The following is a 26859-nucleotide window of genomic DNA, read 5'->3' on the forward strand; positions in this document are numbered from 1 at the left end:
TTGCATAATTTGCTACTTTACTCGATGAGCTTACTTGCGTTCACACTCTGCCACAACAAACACCAGATGACACCCTTTCTTCCCGCTCTTAAAATACAATCTGTATCTCTGCAGCTTCCCACTCACATCTCAGCGAACTAAACATAATCTTCAATGTCTTGAAGTCCCAGTGCATGTCCCTGGGTAACAACAGTTGTCACATCTCAGATCATTGGTAAAATGCGAGTCCAAGTTGAAGAATTTGAGAAAGAAAGCCGAAGGGAGGCTGCCGGTCTGCTTGCGAGGGAAATGAGCTGGAGAGGCTGAATTACCAGTGAAGGAAATTCAAAAGATTGGACAAATTAACAAGGGGTTTTGCTCACAGTTGGGCATACGCCAGCAGTTACACTGTGCTTATAGACCGCAGGCGGCCGGGTTGGTTGAGAGACACAATCAGACCCTCAAAACTAAATTGGCTAAATTAAGAGCAGACACGGGACTGACATGGCTTAAGTTGCTCCCCGTTGCCATCTTCCAGCTGCGGGTTACACCTGCGGGACCGGCCCGGCTCTCTCCCGCCGAGATTCTTTATGGCAGGCCTCTAAGAACTCCCTGGAGCCTGCAGGTTCCCAGACTGGTTCAGTTTCATCAGATGACTGAAGAGATGACCACCTATGTTCTAGCCCTCACGCAAGTGCTCAAGGAACTCCATGGCCAGGTCCACGCGGCTCACCAGCCATCGCCCCCAGTACCTAGCTCACTTTCAGTCCAGCCCGGTAGTTATGTCATGGTCAAAAATTGGACTAGGAAGGGGTCGGAGCCGCGATGGGACAGGCCCTTCCAAGTTCTCCTTACCACCCCCACAGCAGTTAAAGTGGAGGGGCGAAGTGCTTGGGTCCACCTACATCACTGTAAATTGAGTCCATCTCCACTACTGTAAAAGGTCGGATACTAAACTGCCTCCCTTCTCCAGTGCTATTTTACAGGTGTGGAGCATGATGGAGTGGCTACGCATCGTCTGTATGATATTTGGCCTCACTTCGCTTGGCGTGTTATTGGCGATGGACATGGAAAAGGGGAATATTATGTATCTGTGTAGCCCCAACCAATCTACAAGGTTACATCACCTCTGCAAAGGTGATGTTCTTCGCTGCCCCCATATACGAGGACATGGTATCGACTCATGGAAGGTCATCAAAGTTAAGGAGAATGCAGGAGTCATGAAGCAGTTGCACCGGTCCCGGCGATGGGAAGGGAACATTATATGGACATTGCCTTGTTTTTGGAATACATGTAAATTCGATTTTGGATGTGTTAAGAGTGGTGCAATAAAGGTAAAATCAGGCCGTCAGGAGAGCGTAGGAAGAGGCTATGAGAAAGTGAAAGGGACTAGAGAGAGGACGGGGCGTATGAGAAGGGAAGTACAGCTAGAACGTAGGTTACCGGGAGATACACTTAAGTTAATTAAAGGCCAAACTGAGGAAAACCCGGGTAGTATGAATCTCTTCTACCAGATTTACCACCGCTTGTATGGCCAGGGACGGGTTGTCTGCTACCCAAACCCCGCAGCGGTGTCTAGGTTATTTTCTGTTTCACCGCTTTGGGGCACTCCCCAAACGGTGGTTCATTGTCAGCATTCCGAGCCACTGCCCGATCAGGTCACTCTTCCTTACGATCCGGATTCAGCACCACCGGCTATTTGCCTTCCCCTTCCTCGGGATAATTCCCATTCACAGTACGATAGGCTGCGACGGTGGAGGGCGTACATACCTAGCCACTTCACTCCCAATAGGGATTCCCGGTCGTACGAGAATTGCTTCAGCAGTGAAGGATACGGCTGTTTGCTGGTAGAGGTGGACACAAATATAACATGTCTGTTTCCCACCTGTACGGACAGGAGGTGCCATATCACCCAGGCGTCTGGCCAATGCGTTTGTTACAACAACACTTGCGTTCCATTGAACGCCGGCCTCCAGCTCCTTTGTGGCTGGGCGAATGTCTCTCATATCACTGTTGGGACTAGGGCTTTCCGCATTGCTAGGCGGCCCGAATGGGCGTTTCAAAGTTGGATAAACTGGGCTACTGGAGGGTCCTTACGCACCCGATATGCTGATTGTGATGCTAGCCTGCACACGGAGCAAGGATACTACTTTTTATTTAATGGTACAGCGACCAATGTTTTGTCACCCCCATTTCCCCGCCGAATTGCTATAGGGACTCTAGTCCCTACCACAGTCCCCTGCCCTTCGGCGTGGAACCTGCATAATCAGTTAGCACGCTGGGCAGTCTCTGCTGAATTTTGCGAGAACTGGAAAAAACCTCAGGATCTTGCACCCAACCGGGGCCACTCAGCCGGGTGGGGCATTCTGGGCGTATTGACACTGGGAGGTGTGGGGGGTTCCTTGGCTGTCAGTGATCGGAATTATTTTATTTGCGGCCTTACCATCTTGGGAAATGAAACCTTGGGAGCCCTCGGGGCAATAACCAAGGAGTTGTCTCAGCTACGGTTGTTTGCAATGCAGAACCGGTATGCTCTTGACTATCTTCTGGCCCGTGAGGGTGGGGTATGCGCCATAGTGCAGGGCAAGTGTATCGTGGGAGTTCAAGACTTGACTGCTAACATCACTAAATTTATGGATCGCATACGGGATCACTTGGACGGTATGCAGGATCCTGGCTCTTGGGGTAACTGGGGATTTGGAGGTTGGAAGGACTGGTTGATAAATATGGCCATGTATCGAGTGGTAGCTATCGGCTGCATCTTTGTGGGCCTGGCCATCCTTAAATGTGTGATGGGTAGAATGCGGGGTGCACTGGATCAGATCACCGCCCCAAAAATTTTAACTGTTAAAATCCATGAGGGTGAAGCAGATGAAGGGGGGCTAAGACAGGAATTGGAAATGCAGCGACAGGTCTTTTTAGATGAGGAACCGTAGCTATGGATTGGATAGTTCGGTTATCATGGAATGATAAAAGGAGGGAATGACGAATGTGATATAAAATAGTTACTTTAGAGATATTAGTTAATGTAATGTAGAAATAAGCCACTTTGATTCTGGCAAGTAGAGACAAAGGATTTTAGACCGCATGGAAAAAAGCAGGAAGAGGTGTGTCTATGAGAGTGATGTTGAATTGATAGGGGCCGGAGAAAGGGATTGGAAGTGAGCCAATCAGAATAGATCAAACAAGTCAGGAGGGACATAGGATGACCTATGGGTGTCGAGTATGTGAAACTTGATGCCATTTGAATGTATCAGTACTGATCTCTTTGTCTGGGACATTCACTTAGTTCCCGGGGCTGCAGAGAGCAACATGTTATCTGTATCACTGTGGACTAGGTAGCTTGCAAGCTGAATAAAATAACTAATGTTATAACTGCAAATTCATCTCGACTTTTATTGAGGCCAGACTGACGGTTAAAGAAATTTGGGATTCAACATTTGCGAGGGAAATGAGCTGGAGAGGCTGAATTGCCAGTGAAGGAAATTCAAAAGATACAATATGAGACTTTGACGTGAGCTATGAGAGAATTGTTGAAATGGGGCCTGATAGCTCAGTCGGTTGAGCATCAGACTTTTCATCTGAAGGTTCAGGGTTCAAGTCCCTGTCAGAGCATTGATTTTGGTTCAAGGCGTTTGCTTCCCAATGAACGGTTGGAAATAAAAATAACGAATGCAGGATGTTTTATGGAAAGTGGAAGAACCGTGACAACGTCGTGTTGGCCAAATTGCAACAGCCGTCCAGAATTTTGAAGAATTTTTGCTAGATTTTCAGTGAATGTAAAAACTCTCTCCTGGTCTTATCCAGCATTATACCACTGTAGTTTTCTGGCCATGTTTAATCACTTCCCAATTCACAAAATATTTCCTGTTTGTATACTTCTTTCCTGCAGAACTGCTTTTAAATTAATAACTTTCAGAAATAACTGCAATTTTTACAGTTTCAAAAGCCCAGTGCCGATGAATATTTTAGTTTGCACTCTCAAAGTCAGCAGGAGAAATCAACAATACTGATGTTTAATCAAAACAATTGAAATCTGTTCTACACTTGCAAACATGTTATGCAGGTTGGTGCTGTGGCTTAGATGGTTAAAGTGCCTGTCTTGTAAACAGGAGATCCTGAGATCAAATCTCAGCAATACACTTACACTTTCAGGTCAAAGCATGTAGCCTGTGAAAAATGCTTGTCATTTAATGGTGAACACAGAAAATGTTGACAACATTTCTGTGGTGCTGACCTTCAAGATTGCTTTTCCTTGATTTATGTCAAACTTGATTCAAACTTCCATATCTCCCACTTTTCACGGAACTTCCATTTTCCTCATCTACTCCATTGCATGTAACCTCGCTTCAGCTCTGAATAAGGATCACACGGATTTGAAACATTAACTTTGTGTCTGGCTCCACAGACATCCTCAAATTTTATGAGCTTTAATCTAATCATTTTTAGTTTCTCATGTAGATTCACAACATGTGCAGTATTTTCCTTTGAATGCACGACAGGATTGACCTCAGGAAATCCAGAAGGAACATTTTGAATGTCTGTCAGCGATTTCTGTGAGCAAAGATTGAATGATTAAATGATTTACTCTGATGAAGGGTGACCCAGCCTCGAAACGTTAGCTCGGTTCTCTCTTCACAGATGCTGCCAGACACACTGAGATTTTCCATCATTTCCTGTTTTTTTTCAGATTTCACATCTGCAGTAATTTGCCTTTTTATTGGACGATATATGTTGCTGCATGTCAGCAAGAACGATTTGGGCGGCATAAAGGATGGGGCGTTTTCTCTGAAGATGTGCCGTTGACAGATCTATTTGCACCCTGAAACTTTGCGATTTGCATAATTTGCTACTTTACTAGATGAGCTTACTTGCGTTCACTCTCTGCCACAACAAACAACAGATGACACGCTTTATTCCCTCTCTTAAAATACAATCCGTATCTCTGCAGCTTCCCACTGATATCTCAGCGAACTAACCGTAATCTTCAATGTCTTGAAGTCCCAGTGCATGTCCCTGGGTAACAACAGTTGTCACATCACAGGTCATTGGAAAAATGCGAGTTCAAGTTGAAGAATTTGAGAAAGAAAGCCGAAGGGAGGCTGCCGGTCTGCTTGCGAGGGAAATGAGCTGGAGAGGCTGAATGACCAGTGAAGGAAATTCAAAAGATACAATATGAGACTTTGATGTGAGCTGTGAGAAAGTTTGAAATGGGCCTTGGTAGCTCAGTCGGTAGAGCATCAGACTTTTAATCTGAGGGTCCAGGGTTCATGTCCCTGTCAGGGCTTTGATTTTGGCTCAAGGCGTTTGCTTCCCAATGAACGGTCAGAAATAAAAATAAAGAATGCAGGATGCTTTATGGAAAGTGGAAGAACCGTGACAACGTCGTGTTTGCCAAATTGCAACAGCCGTCCAGAATTTTCAAGAATTTTTGCTAGATTTTCAGTTGATGTTTAAACTCTCTCCTGGTCTTGTCCTGCATTATACCACTATAGTTTTCTGGCCATGTTTAATCACTTACCAATTCGCAAAATATTTCCTGTTTGTATGCTCCTTTCCTGCAGAACTGCTTTTAAATTAATAACTTTCAGAAATAACTGCAATCTTTACAGTTTCAAAAGCCCAGTGACAATGAATATTTTAATTTGCACTCTCAAAGTCAGCAGGAGAAATCAACAATACTGATGTTTAATCAAAACAATTGAAATCTGTTCTACACTTGCAAAAAAGTCTGGCAGATTGGTGCTGTGGCTTAGATGGTAAAAGCGCTTGTCTTGTAAACAGGAGATCCTGAGTTCAAATCTCAGCAGTACCTTTGTACATTCAGGTCAAAGCATGTAGCCTGTGAAGAATGCTTCTCATTTAATGGTACTGACCTTCAAGGTTGCTTTCCCCTGTTTTACGTCAAACTTCCATATCTCCCATTTTTCACGCAACTTCCATTTTCCTCATCCACTCCATTGCATGTAACCTCGCTTCAGCTCTGAATAAGGATCACACGGATTTGAAACATTAACTTTGTGTTTGGCTCCACAGACATCCTCAAATTTTATGAGCTTTCACCCAAGCATTTTTAGTTTCTCATGCAGATTCACAATATGTGCAGTATTTTCCTTTGAATGCACGACAGGATTGACCTCAGGAAATCCAGTAGGAACATTTTGAATGTTTGTCAGCGATGTCTGTGAGCAAAGATTGAATGATTAAATGATTTACTCTGATGAAGAGTGACCCAACTTCGAAACGTTAGCTCGGTTCTCTCTTCACAGATGCTGCCAGACCCACTGAGATTTTCCATCATTTCCTGTTTTAATTCAGATTTCACATCCGCAGTAATTTGCTTTTTTATTGGACGATATATGTTGCTGCATGTTAGCAAGAACGATTCGGGCGGGATAAATTGTTGGGCATTTTCCATGAAGATGTGGTGTTGACAGATCTATTGCCACCCTGAAATTTGCGATTTGCATAATTTGTTAGTTTTCTAGATGAGCTTACTTGCGTTCACACTCTGCCACAACAAACAACAGATGACACCCTTTATTCCCCCTCTTAAAATACAATCTGTAGCTCTGTCGCTTCCCACTCATATCTCAGCGAACTAACCGTAATCTTCAATGTCTTGAAGTCCCAGTGCATGTCCCTGGGTAACAACAGTTGTCACATCACAGGTCATTGGTGAAATGCGAGTCCAAGTTGAAGAATTTGAGAAAGGAAACCAAAGGGAGGCTGCCAGTCTGCTTGCGAGGGAAATGAGCTGGAGAGGCTGAATGACCAGTGAAGGAAATTCAAAAGATACAATATGAGACTTTGAAGTGAGCTATGAGAACATTTTTACATTGGGCCCTGGTAGCTCAGTTGGTAGAGCATCAGTATCAATCTGATGGTCCAGGGTTCAAGTCCTTGTCAGGGCTTTGATTTTGGCTCAAGGCATTTGCTTCCCAATGAACGGTCGGAAATAAAAATAAAGAATGCAGGATGCTTTATGGAAAGTGGAAGAACCGTGACAACGTCGTGTTTGCCAAATTGCAACAGCCGTCCAGAATTTTCAAGAATTTTTGCTAGATTTTCAGTTGATGTAAAAACATTATCTTTGTGTCTGGCTCCGCAGACATCCTCAAATTTTATGAGCTTGAATCGAATCATTTTTAGTTTCTCATGCAGATTCACAACATGTGCAGTATTTTCCTTTGAATGCACGACAGGTTTGACCTCAGGAAATCCAGTAGGAACATTTTGCATGTTTGTCAGCGATGTCTGTGAGCAAAGATTGAATGATTACATAGAACATAGAACATAGAACGATACAGCGCAGTACAGGCCCTTCGGCCCACGATGTTGCACCGAAACAAAAGCCATCTAACCTACACTATGCCATTATCATCCATATGTTTATCCAATAAACTTTTAAATGCCCTCAATGTTGGCGAGTTCACTACTGTAGCAGGTAGGGCATTCCACGGCCTCACTACTCTTTGCGTAAAGAACCTACCTCTGACCTCTGTCCTATATCTATTACCCCTCAGTTTAAAGCTATGTCCCCTCGTGCCAGCCATTTCCATCCGCGGGAGAAGGCTCTCACTGTCCACCCTATCTAACCCCCTGATCATTTTGTATGCCTCTATTAAGTCTCCTCTTAACCTTCTTCTCTCCAACGAAAACAACCTCAAGTCCATCAGCCTTTCCTCATAAGATTTTCCCTCCATACCAGGCAACATCCTGGTAAATCTCCTCTGCACCCGCTCCAAAGCCTCCACGTCCTTCCTATAATGCGGTGACCAGAACTGTACGCAATACTCCAAATGCGGCCGTACCAGAGTTCTGTACAGCTGCAACATGACCTCCTGACTCCGGAACTCAATCCCTCTACCAATAAAGGCCAACACTCCATAGGCCTTCTTCACAACCCTATCAACCTGGGTGGCAACTTTCAGGGATCTATGTACATGGACACCTAGATCCCTCTGCTCATCCACACTTCCAAGAACTTTACCATTAGCCAAATATTCCGCATTCCTGTTATTCCTTCCAAAGTGAATCACCTCATACTTCTCTACATTAAACTCCATTTGCCACCTCTCAGCCCAGCTCTGCAGCTTATTTAAATCCCTCTGTAACCTGCTACATCCTTCCACACTATCGACAACACCACCAACTTTAGTATCGTCTGCAAATTTACTCACCCACCCTTCTGCGCCTTCCTCTAGGTCATTGATAAAAATGACAAACAGCAACGGCCCCAGAACAGATCCTTGTGGTACTCCACTTGTAACTGAACTCCATTCTGAACATTTCCCATCATCCACCACCCTCTGTCTTCTTTCAGCTAGCCAATTTCTGATCCACATCTCTAAATCACCCTCAATCCCCAGCCTCTGTATTTTCTGCAATAGCCTACCATGGGGAACATTATCAAACGCTTTGCTGAAATCCATATACACCACATCAACTGCTCTACCCTCGTTTACCTGTTCAGTCACCTTCTCAAAGAACTCGATAAGGTTTGTGAGGCATGACCTACCCTTCACAAAGCCATGCTGACTATCCCTGATCATATTATTCCTATCTAGATGATTATAAATCTTGTCTCTTATAGTCCCCTCCAAGACTTTACCCACTACAGACGTGAGGCTCACTGGTCTATAGTTGCCGGGGTTGTCTCTGCTCCCCTTTTTGAACAAAGGGACCACATTTGCTATCCTCCAGTCCTCTGGCACTATTCCTGTAGCCAATGATGACATAAAAATCAAAGCCAAAGGTCCAGCAATCTCTTCCCTGGCCTCCCAGAGAATCCTAGGATAAATCCCATCAGGACCCGGGGACTTATCTATTTTCAGCCTGTCCAGAATTGCCAACACCTCTTCCCTACGTACCTCAATGCCATCTATTCTATTAGCCTGGGTCTCAGCATTCTCCTCCACAACATTATCTTTTTCCTGAGTGAATACTGACGAAAAATATTCATTTAGTATCTCACCTAGCTCTTCAGACTCCACACACAACTTCCCATCCCTGTCCTTGACTGGTCCTACTCTTTCCCTAGTCTAAGAGTAGGGAGGGCACCTTCAAGGTTAGTGCCATGGAGATTTTGCCAATAAACTCTGCATTCACCATTAAATTGGGATCTTTTCATAACAGGTTACTTGTTTTGACGTAAAGGTATAAAGGCACTGCTGAGATTTGAACTTAGAATCTCCTGTTTACTTAGACAGGCGCTTTAACAATCTAAGCCACAGCACCAACTTAAACCAGTACTGAGCCGACTTCCAGTTGCGGCAGGGATGAGCTAGCCGCACGTTTCGGCGGCTCAAGCTCCGACGGAACTTCGGGCTCTTTTAAGAGCCCCAACGGGGACTTTGGCGGCCGAAAAACCCGGTGCGAGGCGCGAGGGAAGGGAGTCCCCCCCGAACGACGGAGGGAAAAACCGGCGGCGGCGTCTACAGCCCGAAGAATCTGCAGCCAGAAGGTCAGAGGGAGTGGAACAAAATGGCGGCGGAGAAACCACAGGTGACATGGGGGCCTGAGCAGGACGAGGTGGTGAGACAGTGCGTGGACCTGCTGAAGAAGGACGTAATGACCCCGTTGTTACAGGCAATTGAGGGGCTTAAGGAGACTTTAAAGACCCAGGAGACTGAACTTCGCGTGGTGGAGCAGAAGGTGTCAGGTATTGAGGACGAGGTCCTGGGCCTGGCGGTCAAGACTCAGACGCACGAGGCACTTCATAAAAAGTGTGCTGACAGGATTGAGGCCCTTGAAAATGGAGCACGAAGGAAGAACCTCAGGATACTAGGTCTCCCGGAGGGTGTGGAAGGAGTGGACTGTGGAGCGTACGCAAGTGAGATGCTGAGCTCACTGATGGGTGCTGAGGCCCCTGCGGGCCCCATGGAGGTGGAGTGGGCAAATCGGATCCCGGCGAGAAGACCAAAAGCGGGAGAGCCACTGAGGGCGATAATCGTGCGATTCTACCGCCTTAAGGACAGAGAAGAGGTCCTGAGATGGGCTAAAAAGGTGCGGAGTAGCAGATGGGAGAATGCGGTGGTAAGGGTCTACCAGGATTGGAGTGCGGAGGTGGCGAGAAGGAGGGCGAGCTTCAACCGAGCCAAAGAGGTTTTGCACAAAAGGAAGGTGAAGTTTGGGATGCTGCAGCCGGCAAGACTATGGGTCATGCATCAGGAGAGACACTATTATTTCGAGACGGCGGAGGAAGCATGGTCCTTCATCAATGAAGAGCAACTGGACCGGAACTGAGGGGCTGATGCTGCAGGGAACTGTTATTGTTGTTATTACTGTTTTTGTTAATGGGATGGTGAAAGTTAATCGAGAAGTAAACAGGGAAGGGGGGGGGACACTGGGGAAATGTGGGCGCCGGTGAGGGGGGAGAGGCGGGACATAGTCGGAGAATGGGGAAGGAGAGGGGGAGGGGAAAGGGAGCTGCGCCATAAGAGGCGGGTCAGGTAAAGGGATGTTCCCGCGCCAGAAAGAATAAGTCGGGAAAACAGGCGCAAGGCGGTTGGGAGTTCCCTCACACCGGGGGGGGGGGGGGGGGTCGAGGAGCGTGCAGGAGTAGCCGGGGTCAGTTGAAGTCAGCTGACTTACGGAAGTGATATGGGGGGAGCAATCAAGCTAGATAGGGATCTAGCGGGGCGGGGGTTGGGGGGGCGGGGGGGGGAGGGGGGAAGGGGACAACTGGGTTGCTGCTGCGGAAATCCAAAAGGAAATGGCTAAAGAGAGGGTGGTCGGGGGCGGAATGCGACGCTGGGGGAGCGAGCGGGAGCGCGGAGGCGGGATATGGGACTGGCCTAGAGAAGTTAATGGCTAGTCGACACGGGAGGGGGGCAGGTAGCCCCCCAGTGAGGTTGATCACGTGGAACGTGAGAGGCCTGAATGGACCGATAAAAAGGGGCCCGAGTGCTCGCGCATTTGAAAGGACTGAGGGCAGACGTGGCTATGCTCCAAGAGACGCACCTAAAGGTGGCAGACCAAGTTAGGCTAAGGAAAGGATGGGTGGAACAGGCGTTCCACTCAGGACTGGACGCAAAGAACAGAGGGGTGGCCATTTTGGTGGGGAAACGGGTAGCATTTGAAGCAAAGAACATCGTAGCAGATAGTGGAGGTAGATATGTAATGGTGAGTGCTAGGCTGGAGGGAATGGAGGTCGTGTTGGTTAATGTGTATGCCCCAAATTGGGACGATGCGGGGTTCATGAGATGGATGCTGGGGCGTATTCCGGACCTGGAGGCAGGAAATTTGATTTTAGGAGGGGACTTTAATACGGTGCTGGACCCGGGGCTAGATAGATCCAGCTCAAGGACTGGAAGAAGGCCGGCAGCGGCCAAGGTACTTAAGGGGTTTATGGACCAAATGGGGGGAGTGGATCCATGGCGATTTCTTAGACCCAGGGCTAGGGAGTATTCCTTCTTCTCCCACGTCCATAAAGTGTACTCCCGGATAGATTTTTTTAGTTTTAGGAAGGTCGTTGATCTCTAGGGTGGAAGAAGCTGAATACTCAGCCATAGCGGTTTCGGATCATGCCCCACATTAGGTGGACCTGGAAGTAGGAGAGGACAGAGAGCAGAGAACACTCTGGCGATTAGATGTGGGACTGATGGCGGATGAGGGAGTGTGTGCAAGTGTGAGGGGGTGTATCGAGAGATACCTGGAGGTCAATGACGACGGCGAGGTCCCTGTGGGAGTGGTCTGGGAAGCACTAAAAGCGGTGGTCAGAGGAGAGCTGATTTCTATTGGGGCCCACAAAAGGAAAACAGAGGCCAAGGAAAGGGATAGATTACTGGGGGAGATTTTAAGGGTGGACAGGGAATTTGCAGAGACCCCGGAGGAGGAGCTATACAGGGAGAGGAGACGACTCCAGACCGAGTTTGACCTTCTGACCACCAGAAAGGCGGAGGTACTGTGGAGGAAGGCACAGGGGAGGAGGTATGAATATGGGGAAAAGGCTAGTCGCCTGTTGGTGCACAAACTGCGAAAGAGGGCAGCAGCGAGGGAGATAGGAGGAATTAGGGATGAAAGGGGAGACACTGTGCGAAGGGCAGGAAAGATAAATGAGGTGTTTAAGACCTTTTATGAAGAACTGTATAGGTCTCAACCCCCAGAGGGAGAGGAGGGGATGCGGCAGTTCCTGGACCAGTTGAGGTTCCCGAAAGTGGAGGAGCAGGCGGTGGCAGGCCTGGGGGCGCCGATTGAGCTGGACGAGGTTATTAAGGGACTGGGAAGCATGCAAGCAGGGAAGGCCCCGGGGCCGGACGGGTTCCCGGTGGAATTCTACAGAAAATATGTGGACTTGCTGGCCCCGTTGTTGGCGAGGACGTTCAATGAGGCCAGGGAAGGGGGGACACTACCCCCGACAATGTCGGAGGCGACGATATCGCTAATTTTGAAGAGGGACAAAGATCCGATGCAGTGTGGGTCCTATAGACCTATTTCACTATTGAACGTGGACGCCAAACTGCTAGCAAAGGTGCTGGCATCGAGGATAGAGGACTGTGTCCCAGGGGTGGTGCACGAAGACCAGACAGGGTTCGTAAAAGGGAGACAATTGAATGTTAACGTGCGACGGCTATTAGGGGTGATAATGATGCCCTCAGTGGAGGGGGAGGCAGAGATAGTGGCGGCAATGGACGCAGAGAAGGCATTTTATAGGGTGGAGTGGGAGTATTTATGGGAAGTGTTAAGGAGGTTTGGGTTTGGGAATGGATTTATTCGCTGGGTTAGACTACTTTATGGGGCACCAACGGCAAGCGTAGTTACAGGTCGACATAGATCGGAGTATTTCCGATTATATAGGGGAACAAGACAGGGATGCCCGCTGTCTCCATTGTTGTTTGCGCTGGCAATTGAACCTCTGGCCATGGCGCTGAGAGACTCCAGGAAATGGAGAGGGGTGACTTGAGGGGGAGAAGAACACCGAGTCTCGTTATACGCGGATGACCTATTGCTATATGTGTTGGACCCAGTGGGGGGGATGATAGAGGTTATGCGAATCTTGAGGAGGTTCGGGGAATTTTCGGGGTATAGGTTAAACATGGGGAAGAGTGAATTATATGTGATAAATCCAGGGGACCAGAGTAGAGAGATAGAAGGCTTGCCGCAAAGGAAAGTGGAAAGAAACTTCCGATACTTGGGGATTCAGATCGCTAGGAGCTGGGGAACCTTGCACAGACTTAATCTGACACGGCTGGTAGAACAAATGGAGGAGGACTTTAAGAGGTGGGACATGCAGCCTTTATCGCTGGCGGGCAGGGTGCAGGCAATTAAGATGATGGTCCTCCCGAGGTTCTTATTTGTATTTCAATGTCTCCCTATTTTAATCACCAGGACCTTTTTTAATAAAATAGATAGGAGCATTACGAGCTTTGTGTGGGCAGGGAAAGTTCCGAGAGTAAGGAGGGGGTTCCTGCAGCGCAGGAGGGACAGAGGAGGACTGGCACTACCGAACTTGGGAGATTATTATTGGGCCGCCAATGTGGCAATGATACGTAGATGGATGATGGAGGGTGAGGGAGCGGCATGGAAAAGGCTGGAGAGAAGGTCCTGTAAAGGGACGAGTCTCGAGGCGCTGGTGACGGCGCCGCTACCGTTCTCACCGAAAAAGTACACCACGAACCCGGTGGTGGCGGCAACACTGAACATATGGGGACAGTGGAGGCGGCAGAGAGGGGTGCGGGGAGCCCTGGTGGGGTCCCCTATCAGGAACAACCATAGGTTCGCCCCAGGAAGAATGGATGGAGGATTTCAGAGCTGGTACCAGTTGGGAATTAGGAAGGTGGGAGATTTATTCATAGATGGGACTTTTGCGAGCTTGGGAGCACTGGAGGAAAAGTATAAGTTACCCCGGGGGAATTTCTTGAGATATATGCAGGTGAGGGCGTTTACTAGACAACAGGCGAGGGAATTTCCGCGGCTCCCGACACAGGGGATACAGGACAGGGTGCTTTCAGGGGTGTGGGTCGGAGAGGGCAAGGTGTCAGAGATTTATAGAGAGATGAGGGAAGAGGGGGAGGAGTCAGTGGGCGAACTAAAAAGAAAGTGGGAAGAAGAATTAGGGGAGGAGATAGAGGAGGGTATGTGGGCTGATGCCCTAAGCAGGGTAAATTCCTCTTCCTCATGCGCCAGGCTTAGCCTGATTCAATTTAAGGTGCTACATAGAGCACACATAACGGGGGCAAGATTGAGCAGGTTCTTTGGAGTGGAGGACAAATGTGGGAGGTGTGGCGGGAGCCCGGCAAACCACGCACATATGTTTTGGGCGTGCCCAGCACTGGAAGGGTATTGGAAGGGAGTGACGGGAGTGATTTCGCAGGTGGTGAAGGCCCGGGTCAAACCAGGCTGGGGGTTAGCTCTATTTGGAGTTGCGGAAGAGCCGGGAGTGCAGGAGGCGAAAGAGGCCGATGTCGTGGCCTTTGCGTCCCTCGTAGCCTGGCGCAGGATCCTACTCATGTGGAAGGAGGCGAAACCCCCCGGACTGGAGGCCTGGATAAACGATATGGCGGGGTTTATTAAACTGGAGCAGATAAAGTTTGCCCTGAGAGGATCGGCTCAAGGGTTCACCAGGCGGTGGCAGCCATTTCTCGACTACCGAGGGGAACGTTAGAGGGAAGACAGATGACCAGCAGCAGCAACCCAGGGGGAGGGGGAGGGGAGGGGGGGAGGAGGCTTAGTTGAGTATAGGTCAATAGAGTACGAGGTTTTGTTACTTGTATATTATTATTATTATTGTTAAAAAGTTAAAAAAAAATTCTGTTTTGTTATTGTTATCGTTTCGTTTGTTTTGTAAGCGGGAAAAATGTTGCTCAGGGAAAAAAAATTTCAATAAAACCAGTACTGAGCCTCTGACTGTGTGTAACTATCCCCAGTACTGAGCCTCTGACTGTGTGGCTCTATCCCCAGTACTGAGCCTCTGACTGTGTGGCACTATCCCCAGTACTGAGCCTCTGACTGTGTGGCACTATGCCCAGTACTGAGCCTCTGACTGTGTGGCACTATCCCCGGTACTGAGCCTCTGACTGTGTGGCACTATCCCCAGTACTGAGCCTCTGACCGTGTGGCACTATCCTCAGTACTGAGCCTCTGACTGTGGCACTATCCCCAGTACTGAGCCTCTGACTGTGTGGCACTATCCCCAGTACTGAGCCTCTGACCGTGTGGCACTATCCCCAGTACTGAGCCTCTGACTGTGTAGCTCTATCCCCAGTAGTGAGCTTCTGACTGTGTGGCACTATCCCCAGTACTGAGCCTCTGACTGTGTGGCACTATCCCCAGTACTGAGCCTCTGACTGTGTGGCACTATGCCCAGTACTGAGCCTCTGACTGTGTGGCACTATCCCCAGTACTGAGCCTCTGACTGTGTGGCCCTATCCCCAGTACTGAGCCTCTGACTGTGTGGCTCTATCCCCAGTACTGAGCCTCTGACTGTGTGGCACTAACCCCAGTACTGAGCCTCTGACTGTGTGGCACTATCCCCAGTACTGAACCTCTGACTGTGTGGCACTATCCCCAGTACTGAGCCTCTGACTGTGTGGCACTATCCCCAGTACTGAGCCTCTGACTGTGTGGCTCTACGCCCAGTACTGAGCCTCTGACTGTGTGACACTATCCCCAGTACTGAGCCTCTGACTGTGTGGCACTATCCCCAGCACTGAGCCTCTGTCTGTGTGGCCCTGTCCCCAGCACTGAGCCTCAGACTGTGAGTTGTTATTCACAGTACTAAACCTCTTGTTATGTGGAACTATCCCAAGTATTACGATCTGACAATGCGGCCGCTCTTCAATGCTGACTTGAACTCACACGGTTCTGATGCTAGAAACGGGCTGTGATGTGCAGATTGATTTAATAACACAATGGTTAAAATGGCTGAACTGGGAGTATGTACTCCAACATCGAATATTATCTTGAATAAATTAAAATAAATTAAGAATAATTGGCATCATGAATATAGTAATACACAGGATCAGCAATAGGCGATTCGGCCCATCGAGCAGCGAAACCGTGGATGGCCTGATTGTGATCTTAGTTCCACTTTCCTGACAGTCCCTCTGGTCAGAGCTTCCACTGCTGGCTGGGAAAGGGAATGGAAATACCAGCGACCCTCAGGTTGAACCAATTCCCACTCCGCTCCATCTTAAATTTAACCTCGCCCCGCTTTTAATGTTCACGAAGCTCCAGATTACTGAAATGAGAGGAACATCTTCTCCTAATCTTGCCTGCCACGCCTCCTCGGAATGGGACATGTTTCACGAGGATCACCTCTCATTCTTCAAAGATTTAATGAGTATTGCCCAACATGGGCAAAGTCTCCTCCTAACCAACACCTTCATAACAGGAAAAAGCCAAGTGAAACGATTCTGAGTGTCATCTAATTGGAGCTGACAAACACTGTGTTCTCTCCAATGCCATGTACATCAAGAAATCTCATCTTTTATACTTGTAATAAAGTTGAGCATCCGATTTGCATTTTGTGAGTCATGTACACTGCAAACATACTGCTCACCCATGTCAATCTAGTTCTGCTCTTCTGCAGTCCCTGTCCAAGTGAGCAACTCTGTGACCCTGTATGTAAGATTCTGTAGGATTTGGTGTATTCTCCTCCTCATCATGACCTTCCCTGTCGCCCCTCCGCTCTGCACAGATATTTGTTGTTCCTCGTCCCACATCTAGGGGTCCACGGCGAGCTTTACTTTGCACAGGTGGTTCCCCTGAACCAGGTTCAAGTGTGGCTGAAAGTGCATGCCTCAAATATCATGTTCATGTGTTCTCCTGTTCACGTGTCACGTGCTGTCCCAGCTGAGATTGTGATGATAATAACATGCAGAAAAGTAAGCCATGACTAAATATATCACAGGTCAGAGAATGCTCCTTAGGTTTTATTGTTATTTATTGGAAGGGGAAGAATTTGGATGGAACGCTGAGTACAAATATGTCCGCAGTGTTGACATTGAATACTCACGGGATGTATTTACACTCGATTATCCACAGAATAAATCTCCTTCTGCACCGCACTTATCAAATGCCCCCAAACACAGGGTTCGATACAAAGTAAAGCTAGCTCTACAATGTCCCTCCCAGGGAACATGGAGCTAGATACATCCAAAGCTCCCTCGATATTGTCCCTGTCAAGCACTCCCATCAAATGGTTCTCTAGAGATTGCAGTCCCCGAAACTGTCCAAAAACGACGTCCTGGGCAGGTGTATCAAGATGTAATTGAAGAGTAAATGCCCCTTTAGATTGTCCCATCAACATTTCCAGGGCAATTAAAGTGCCCATTAGATGCAGAATAAGGGTCTCTACACATTTTCGTTAGACCCATTCAGGGGCCTGCATTGGAAGAAACGCAATGGGTGTGGACAGATTGCAAGGAAGGGGAGAGACAGAGGGTGAGACTGAGAGAAAGGGGAGCAAGCAGTATGGTTGATAAATAGAGAGTGGGAGAGCGAAATAAAATAAAATGTGTGGAAATGATTATAGGGAGGCGAGAGGGACTGATTATGCTGGAGAGTGAGGAAAGGTAGTGGGAGAAGAATTCAGTGTGATGTTGAGTGAGAGATAAAGTAGGAGAGTGAGTATTGAGCAGGAGGCAGAAAGCAAAAGTGGAGCCTGAGGGTTGAAGGTGGGAACAATGGACTGTGAAGAGACATATTGGTGTTGGCAGTGAGAAGGAGAGTGGTGGATATCTGGTTAGAAACTTGTCTGATGTCAGATATGAACAGTCTGCAAACAGGCAGCGCCAGCTGCAGACAGTTCCCTGGAAGAGGGATGGAGTCGTCAAGAAAGCCCCAAGCTAAGTCTAAGGGTTGTCAGTACCGTTTGCCAATCCATTCACTGCCCTCGCATCCCTTACTGTTCTCAGCTCCCCACTGAGGTCCTTATAACCCCCCCCCTCCACCCACTGTCTGTCTATCCAGGGGAGAGGAGGGATAGAAAGAGAGAGAGAGAGTTCGCAATGATCAGGCGGGCGAATGAAAGTGGCACATATAAATAAATAGAATAATAAATAAATAAAATGTATTCACACAAGGTTTCCACAATGGGCAGCCTGTTGTATTTGTGAAAGCTCTATTCTTTCTTCTGAGACGACTGAAGGTGTTGAGAATCGAGACAGAGGAGGTGGAGGAGGCACGGGCCTGCTGTTGTATTTCCTGATGCATCAAGAAGTCCAGGTTAAAGCCCAACAGGTTTGTTTCAAATCAGTAGCTTTTGGTGAATGAAGAGGTGAGTTCCACATCCACATATACAGACAAAGTCAATGATGCAAGACGATACTTTGAATGCGAGTCTTTGCAGGTAATTATGTCTTTACAGGTTCAGATGGAGCAACTGGGGAGAAGTATCATCGCAGGTTAAACAGGTGTCAATTGTCTCAAGCCAGGACAGTTGGTAGGAGTTTGCAAGCCCAGGCCAGATGGTGGGGGATGAATGTAATGCAACATGAGTCCAAGGTTTCGGTTGAGGCTGTAGTGCAGAACCTGGCTATCAGTTTCTGCTCGGCGATTCTGCATTGTCGTGCATCCTGAAGACCGCCTTGGAGAACGCTTACCCGAAGATCAAAGGTTAAATACCCTTGACTGCTGAAGTGTTCCCCGACTGGAAGGGAACATTTCTGCCTGGTGATTGTCGCACGATGTCCGATCATTATTTGTCGCAGCGTCTGCATGGTCTCGCCAATGTGCCACGCTTCGGGACATCCTTTCCTGCAGCGTACGAGGTAGACAACGTTGGCCTGTTAGAGGCTGTGTGGTTGTCTGAAGGCAAGCAGTGGGGTATGGGGATGGCCTTGTCAAGATGTTCGTCTCCATTGATGGCATGTTAAAGGCTGCGAAGAATATGTCGTAGTTTCTCTGCCCTGGGGAAGTACTGGACGGTGAACGGTACTCTGTCGGTTGTGTCCCATGTTTGTCTTCTGTGGAGCTTGTTGCGGTTTTTTGCTGTGGCACGTTGGAACTGTTGATCGATGAGTCGTGCACCATATCCTGTTCTTACGAGTGCGTCTTTCAGTGTCTATAGATGTCTGTTACGTTCCTCCTTGACTGAACAGATCCTGTGCATATGGAGGGCTTGTCCATAGGGGATGGCTTCTTTAATGTGTTTAGGGTGGAAGCTGGAGAAGTGGAGCATCGTGAGATTGTCCTTGGGCTTGCGGGAAGTGCTGAGGTGACCGTCCTTGATGGAGAAGCATGTGTCCAAGAATGCAACTGATTCTGGAGAGTAGTCCATGATGAGTCTGATGGTGGGATGGAACTTATTAATGTCATTGTGTTGTCATTTCAGTGATTCATCGCTGTGGGTCCAAAGGAAAAAAATGTCATCAATGTGTCTGGTGTTGAAGGTCCTGTGCAGTGAGGAGGTCTTGTTCGAACTTGTGCGTGATGATGTTGGCGTATTGGGATGCAAATCTGATCCCCATGGCTGTTCCGTGAGTCTGGACGAAGAACTTGTTGTCGATGGTGAAGACGTTGTGATCCAGGATGAAGCGGATGAGTTGCAGAATTGCGTCTGGAGATTGGTAGTTGTTGGTGTTGAGGACTCAGGCTGTTGCAGCAATGCCGTCGTCATGGGGGATGCTGGTGTCGAGTGATTTTGTCAATGTATGGGTTGTGGAACCCACCTCTTCACTCACCTGCTGAAGGAGCAGTGCTCTGAAAGCTAGTGATTCGAAACAAACCTGTTGGATTTAACCTGGTGTTGTCAGACTTCTTACTGTGCCCACCCCAGTCCAACGCCAGCATCTCCACATCAGTATTTCCTGATATTCAGAGACTGTGCTGTCTGCCCTCCTGGCCCCTTTACAGCCGCTCCTCTGAATGTCAGCGCTTATCCATCGTGACCCGATCTGTCGTATTCCCTCCTCGGGGGGTTTCCTTCCAGTCCTCCTGCATTCCTCTGTTACCCTTGAGCACTGGGCCATTGAGCTCCTCTCAGTGTTTCTGTTTCTTCATTAATTTAATAATTGACACAGCCGGATATCTCACTAACTTCACAGCCTGTTCTCTAAATTTGGACTGAGTCAACACATAAATAAACGCATTGGTGCAGCAATTTAAATTCCGCAGCATGTATGAGACTTTTTCAAAGATATAAGAAGAACTATTATCTAAATATCCATCGACATCAAAAAAATATAAAATATACATAAACCACAGGAGTATGAAGCTGCCCGATAGAGTGAAGAGTAATATCATAGATTTCCTTCTGCTCTCCATCTCTGGGTCACTGACATTCTCTCTCTTCCTCTGACCCCTTAGTGCCTTCCGGGCTCGACTGGCCACTAAAATGTGTCTGACTGTCAGAGCGTTGAGCAGCAGAATTAAACCGAATGGCAGCAAAGGAGTTAAAACCTTATCAAACATTCTGAATCCAATCCAAACCGGGTCAGTAAAGTAGCTTGGCTTATTAGAACATCTGATTTCAACATTGTTAACTATCCTGCTGGGTTCAAATCTGAAGTACAGGGGAATGTTTTTTAAACAGAGAAAAATGCCGGTTGTTGCTAGTATCACCTCCGCAGTTGTCTTGGTGCAATATTTAGATTTCAGCTTCTGACAACAAATAAGGACAAATCGATCAAAAGTGAAGGTGACGGTGAACCATACAGAACAGTCGATGCCTATACGGAGCAGGACATATCGCACTCGACACGCAGGGGTGAATTCCATTAAAACCATTGGGAAATAATAATTATTGATTCGGTTGAGTATGACCTCAGTGATAATTGACAGGAGATCTGCCATTGCCATGGCTACCAGGTAACGAACGGTACCAGCGGAGAGGCCACACTTTCCCTGCGACACGACCACAATTACCATTAAATTTGCTGTCAGAGAAAGAGAGAAGACTGAAAATTACCAATAAACATTCCTGGTTTCTGAGCCCATGTAGTAAGGACTGCTTTTGTCACGCAAACATTGGATTTGGGATTGCTTAAGAGGTAAAAAAATCGCAATAATGACCTCACCTTGTCTCCGATCTAAACCTCCAGGCTGAACAGATAAGCAGCTGGGACATGCAGCAGATCACTTGCAGGTGGCAGGGGAAGGGGACGCAGACTGTTACCAGAATAGGGACAGAGTGTATCACAGAAAAACAATCAAGTCAGAGGGAATACAGTGGCAGTAAGTTGCAGGAGAGTAAGAGAAGGCTGAATGGCCTCTGCTTTATTAACGGAGTATTACAGGTAAAACGGATGAGTTAAGGGCGAGGATTGACACGTGGAATTATGATATAGTAGCCATCGCAGACACGTGGTTGAGAGAGGGGCAGGATTGGCAGCTTAACCTCCCGGGATACAGAATCTTCAGGACGGACAAGGGAGGGGGCAAAAGAGGGGGAGGATTTGCACTATTAGTTACGAAGACAATTACTGCAGTAAGGAGAGATGAGAGAGAACATACAGTGCAGAAGGAGGCCATTCGGCCCATCGAGTCTGCACTGACCCACGTAAGCCCTCACTTCCACCCTATCCCCGTAACCCAATAACCTCCCGAACCTTTTTTGGTCACTAAGGGCAATTTATCATGGCCAATCCATCCAAGCTGCACGTCTTCGGACTGTGGGAGGGAACCGGAGTAAACTTACACGGACACGGGAAGAAGGTGCAGACTCCGTACAGAAAGTGACCCAGTGGGGAATCGAATCTGGGACCCTGGTGCTGCGAAGCCACAGAGCTATCCACTTCTGATACCGTGCTGCCTAGGGTTGCATCTTGGGGGTTGCATTAATTGAAGCTTTGTGGGTAGAGCTTAGAATAAAAAAGGGACAGCCACATTGCTAGGTGTTTATTATAGACCCCCGAATAGCCAGAGGGAAATTGAGAAGCAAATATGGGCGTAATATGCAGATGTAAAAATAACAGAGTAATTATACGGGGGTGAATTCAACTTTCCCAACATTAACTGGCGTAGTCATTGTGTTAAGGGCTTAGATGGAGCAGAGTTCATAAAACTTATGTGTGGAGGGTCCAACAAGTGATGTTGCAGTGCTGGACCTAATGCTGGGGAATGAAGCCAGACAGAGTGGTAGACGTGATGGCGGGGGAGCATTTTTGTGATAGCGACCTCAACATGGTGCAATGTCAATTTATTATGTACAAGGAAATAAGCAAATTGCAGAAAATCCTTTTGGATTGGGGAAGAGCAGACTTTAATAAAATAAGGCCGGATCTGGCCAAGGTAGATTGGGAAAAGTTACTGGCGGGGAGATCTATGGAAGAGCAGTGGGGGGTGGGTTCAAAGAGGAAATGGGGAGGGTACAGGCCCAACATGTTCCCTTTAGGGTAACAGGAAGGAGTAACAAGCCCAGAGAAGCATGGATGGCCAGAGATATTCAGGATACAATGAGAAGGAAGAGAGAGGCCCTTAATAAGTACAAGGGAAACAAATCAACATACACATTCGTGGAGTACAGAAAGGGCAGGATTGAGCTTAAGAAAGCAAAGAGGGGATATGAGAAATCTCTAGCTGGTAAAAGTAGGGAAAATCCCAGGATATTCTCTCAGTATATCAATGGGAAGAGGATAACTAGAGAAACAGTAGGGTCCATTCGGGACCAAGGGGGGAATCTGTGGTGGAGCCAGAGGGATTGGTAGTGTGTTAAATTAATATTTCACATTTATCTTCACCCAGGAGAATGAGGAGGCAGCTATGGAACTCTGGGAGAGAGATTGTGAGGTTATTGAGCAAGTTGTCACAGGGAGGGAAAGTTATCGGAAAGTGTGAGGCGTTACATTTTGGAAGGAGCAAGTTGACAAGGAAATATTCAATGAATGACACCACACTGGGAAGTCCTGTGGAACAAGGAGACCTTGGCGTGTTTGTAATTAGATCTCTGAAGGCAGAAGGGCAGGTTAATAGGGTGGTGAAAAAGGCATATGGTACACTTGCAATTATCAATCGAGGCATAGATAGTAAAAGCACGGAAGTCATGTTGGAGTTATGTAGAGCATTGGTGATGCCACAGCTGGAATACTGTGTGCAGTTCTAGTAATCGTATTATAGTAAGTATGTGTTTGCACTGGAGCGCCTGAAGAGGCGTTTCAACAGATGTTGCCTGGGATGGGACATTTTAGTTATGAAGAGAGGTTGGATAGGTTTGGATTGTGTTCACTAGAGCAGAGAATACTGAGGGGTGACCTAATCAAGGTGTACAAGATTATGAGGCGCATGGACAGGGTGGATGGAGAACAGCTGTTCCCTGTAGCTGAAGGCTTGGTTACGAGGGGACACAAGTTCAAGGTGAGGAGCAGATGGTTCAGGGAGGGTTTGAGGAAAAACCTTTTTACCCAGAGGGTGATGACGGTCTGGAATGCACTGCCTGGGAGAGTAGTAGAGGCAGGTTGCCTCACATCCTTCAAAACTACCGGGATGAGCACTTGGCATCTCTTAACATTCGAGGCTATGAGCCAAGTGCTGGTAAATGGGATTAGGATGGGCAGACCATGCGGCGGTGCAGACTCGATGGGCCGAAGGGCCTTTTCTACACTGTATTTTTCTGTGATTCTGTGAGGCATGTTTAATATTCTAATCATGAAACAAAGAAACTGATCGGTTGGCAAACCCTTCTCTGGACTTCGGTCACTCCCGAGGTTGTAACCCATCCAGGATTCGGATCAGTCCCCGGAATAGGAGACATTCCTCCCTGGCTCAAATCATTCAGTTAGACAGTGGACTCTCATTTGAATCACTGACTATTATTAGGATACCGGGGTTGCAAATGCATCAATTATTGAAATGAAAGCGAGTTTATTTTGATTATGTTAATATGCTCAAAGCACTGGGTCCATGCCTACAAGAAGATCATTAAAAGAAACAAGGTCATATTAGCTTATGTAAAACCAAGGTTATAGCACATTTAGCACAGTATATACGGTCCTAGTCTACAAATCATGTCGAGGCATTGAAGTAGGTGCACACGGTATTTTCAGTAATAATGCCACCATTGGAAATGATAGGTGTGGTGAAATATTGAACCGACTGAGGCACTATTCTAAGGATGGGAGAAGACTGCGTGATGACCCAATAGATTACCCTAAAATTATAGACTGGTTTGAGAGGGGCATATGTAGAAGTTATTTCCGCATGTGAGCGTGTCTATTTAGAAAGTAAAGGCAGAACTGTTTGTTCCGAGTGGTGAGAATGGGGAATTCTTGGGAAACGGAATAGTTCAGAATCGAAACATTTAAAGGACGTGAGCTCAGTGCATGAAGGAGACAGGGATGGAAATGCATTCTGATGGGATTCGATGAGCTGGAACAGAGGAGGCAGGTGCGCAGCACAAAGTCAGATGGAACTCAGTTGGCACAAATGCCGAGTTTCTCTGCTGTAACATCTGTAACTTCATAATCATCAGAGTTTTAACTGCATAATGTTGAAGTCATTTAAAATTTAATACAGTTCATTCCTGACTCAGCCACTCTCTGGACTGAAGAAGGCAATTATTCAGTTGCAAAAGGTGCTGTCATTAACCCTACCCAGAGTAAGAATAAGATGGTTCCCCACACCGAACGTAATTGAACAATGGAAGATTCTGCAGGAACAATATCCTAACCGTGGTGAGGTGTTACACACCAGTTAGTGATCCACACTCTGTGCTTTGTAACATTGACAGATACTCCCGGTAGCATACACTAACTGCGGTCAGATATTCCACTCTGGTTAATGATCCACACATAGTCCAATTCTACACGGACAGATAGTCCCAATGATACATTTTCACTGGAGTCAGGTATTCCACTCTGAATAGCGACAAACACAGTTGAATTATTCCCTGAAGGAACTCCCAGTAATAAATGGTCACTACTGTCAGGTATTCATTCTGATTAGTGGCCCACATTCTAGACAGACAGTAAATCTCAGTAATACATCATCAGTAGGGTCAGGTCTTCCACTATTACTCATGATTCACAGTCAAGACAATTCTACATCAACAATGGGAAATAGGAAAATATCAAGACATTTCTCTTCATACGTGCACTGCCACACATCACGAGCCAACAGAAAAGCTCTTCCTGTTTTTAAACTATTGTATTGGTGAAACACAGATGGAGCTCCATTAATTGGAGAGATACTCTCCAAATAAAGTGTTATTTCAAAATAGGGTCACCCTATTCCACTTGTATTAGTGCCTTACAGTCAGCAAAATTTAGGTGCTCCCAGTAACACATGCTAACTGGGGACCGGTATTACACTATAGTTCGTGTCTCACACTCGGTACAATTCTACACTGACAGCTGCTCCCAGTAACACATGGCAACCGGGGTCATGTAATCCACTCTTGTTCGTGACCCACACTGAGTACAATTCTACACTGACAGGTGAACCCAGAAACATATGGGGTCAGGGAGGCACTGTTGTTAGTGACCCGCAATCTGTACAATTCTGCTCCCAAAAATAGCCACAGTAACACAGGGTCATTGAGATCAGGGGCGTCATTCTCGGACCCCCCAGCGGGTCGGAGAATGGCCGTTGGCCGCCGTGAATCCCGCCCCAACGGTTGCCGAAGTCTCCGGTACCGGAGATTGGGCGGGGGCGGGAATTGGGCTGCGCCAGTTGGCGGGCCCCCCCGCTCGATTCTCCGGCCCGGATGGGCCGAAGTCCCGCCAATAAATTGGCTGTCCCGCCGGCTTAAATTAGAGTAGCTATTTACCGGCGGGACAAGGCGGCGTGGGCGGGCTCCGGGGTCCTGGGGGGGGGGCGCGGGGCGATCTGACCCCTGGGGGTGTCCCCACGGTGGCCTGGCCCGCGATCGGGGCCCACCGATCCGCGGGCGGGCCTGTGCCGTGGGGGCACTCTTTCCCTTCTGCCTCCGCAACGGTCTCCACCATGGCGGGGGCGGAAGAGACTCTCCCCACTGCACATGCGCGGGAAACTGTCAGCGGCCGCTGACACTCCCGCGCATGCACCACCCGGAGATGTCATTTCCGCGCCAGATGACGGGGCAACAAAGGCCGTTTCCGCCAGCTGGCGGGGCGGAAATCCCTCCGGCGCCGGCCTGGCCCCTCAATGTTGGGGCTTGGCACCCAAAGATGTGGAGCATTCCGCACCGCTGGGGCGGCGCGATGCCCGTCTGATTGGCGCCGTTTTGGGCGCCAGTCGGCGGACATCGCGCCGTTTGGGGAGAATTTCGCCGGGCCGCTGACAGTTTCCCGCGCATGCGCAGTGGGGAGAGTCTCTTCCGCCTCCGCCATGGTGGAGACCGTTGCGGAGGCGGAAGGGAAAGAGTGCCCCCACGGCACAGGCCCACCCGCGGATCAGTGGGCCCCGATCACGGGCTAGGCCACCGTGGGGGCACCCCCCGGGGTCAGATCGCCCCGCGCCCCCCCCCCCAGGACCCCGGAGCCCGCCCATGCCGCCTTGTCCCGCCGGTAAATAGCTGCTCTAATTTACGCCGGCGGGACAGGCAATTTATCGGCGGGACTTCGGCCCATCCAGGCCGGAGAATCGAGCGGGGGGACCCGCCAACCGGCGCGACCCGATTCCCTCCCCCGCCGAATATCCGGTACCGGAGACTTCGGCAACCGGTGGGGGCGGGATTCACGGCGGCCAACGGCCATTCTCCGACCCGCTGGGAGGTCGGAGAATGACGCCCCTGGTTAGTGACAGAAATCAGTATAATTCTGCATTCACAGATACTCTCAGTATAACACGTTTACAAGGGTGAAATGTTCCACTGCAATAATTCACCCACTGAATCCACAATTCAACAACTATAAATAATCCCAGTAATACTTACAACTCACAGGGTTTCCTGCTTTAAATTTGTTTCAATATTAAAGAATATTTCACTGAATGCAGTTACTTTATACTGTGGAGTGCCTGTGAACTAGAAACAATTGAGACAACAGAATAAAACAGCTCAGGTAATTCAGGTCATTTAAT

General features: G+C 48.1%; 3 non-coding genes across 3 annotated transcripts; all 3 read left to right on the forward strand.

The window, feature by feature from the left end:
• The first annotated feature begins 3522 nt into the window (after positions 1-3522).
• trnak-uuu (transfer RNA lysine (anticodon UUU)) lies at positions 3523-3594 on the forward strand. The gene has a single exon. It is a non-coding gene; the product is annotated as a tRNA-Lys (tRNA).
• Positions 3595-5193: 1599 nt separating this feature from the next.
• On the forward strand, positions 5194-5266 carry trnak-uuu (transfer RNA lysine (anticodon UUU)). The gene has a single exon. It is a non-coding gene; the product is annotated as a tRNA-Lys (tRNA).
• Positions 5267-5720: 454 nt separating this feature from the next.
• On the forward strand, positions 5721-5794 carry trnat-ugu (transfer RNA threonine (anticodon UGU)). Its single transcript has one exon. It is a non-coding gene; the product is annotated as a tRNA-Thr (tRNA).
• The last annotated feature ends 21065 nt before the right edge of the window (positions 5795-26859 follow it).

This window comes from Scyliorhinus torazame, chromosome 4, assembly GCF_047496885.1.
Source record: "Scyliorhinus torazame isolate Kashiwa2021f chromosome 4, sScyTor2.1, whole genome shotgun sequence".
In the NCBI taxonomy this organism is placed as follows: domain Eukaryota; kingdom Metazoa; phylum Chordata; class Chondrichthyes; order Carcharhiniformes; family Scyliorhinidae; genus Scyliorhinus; species Scyliorhinus torazame.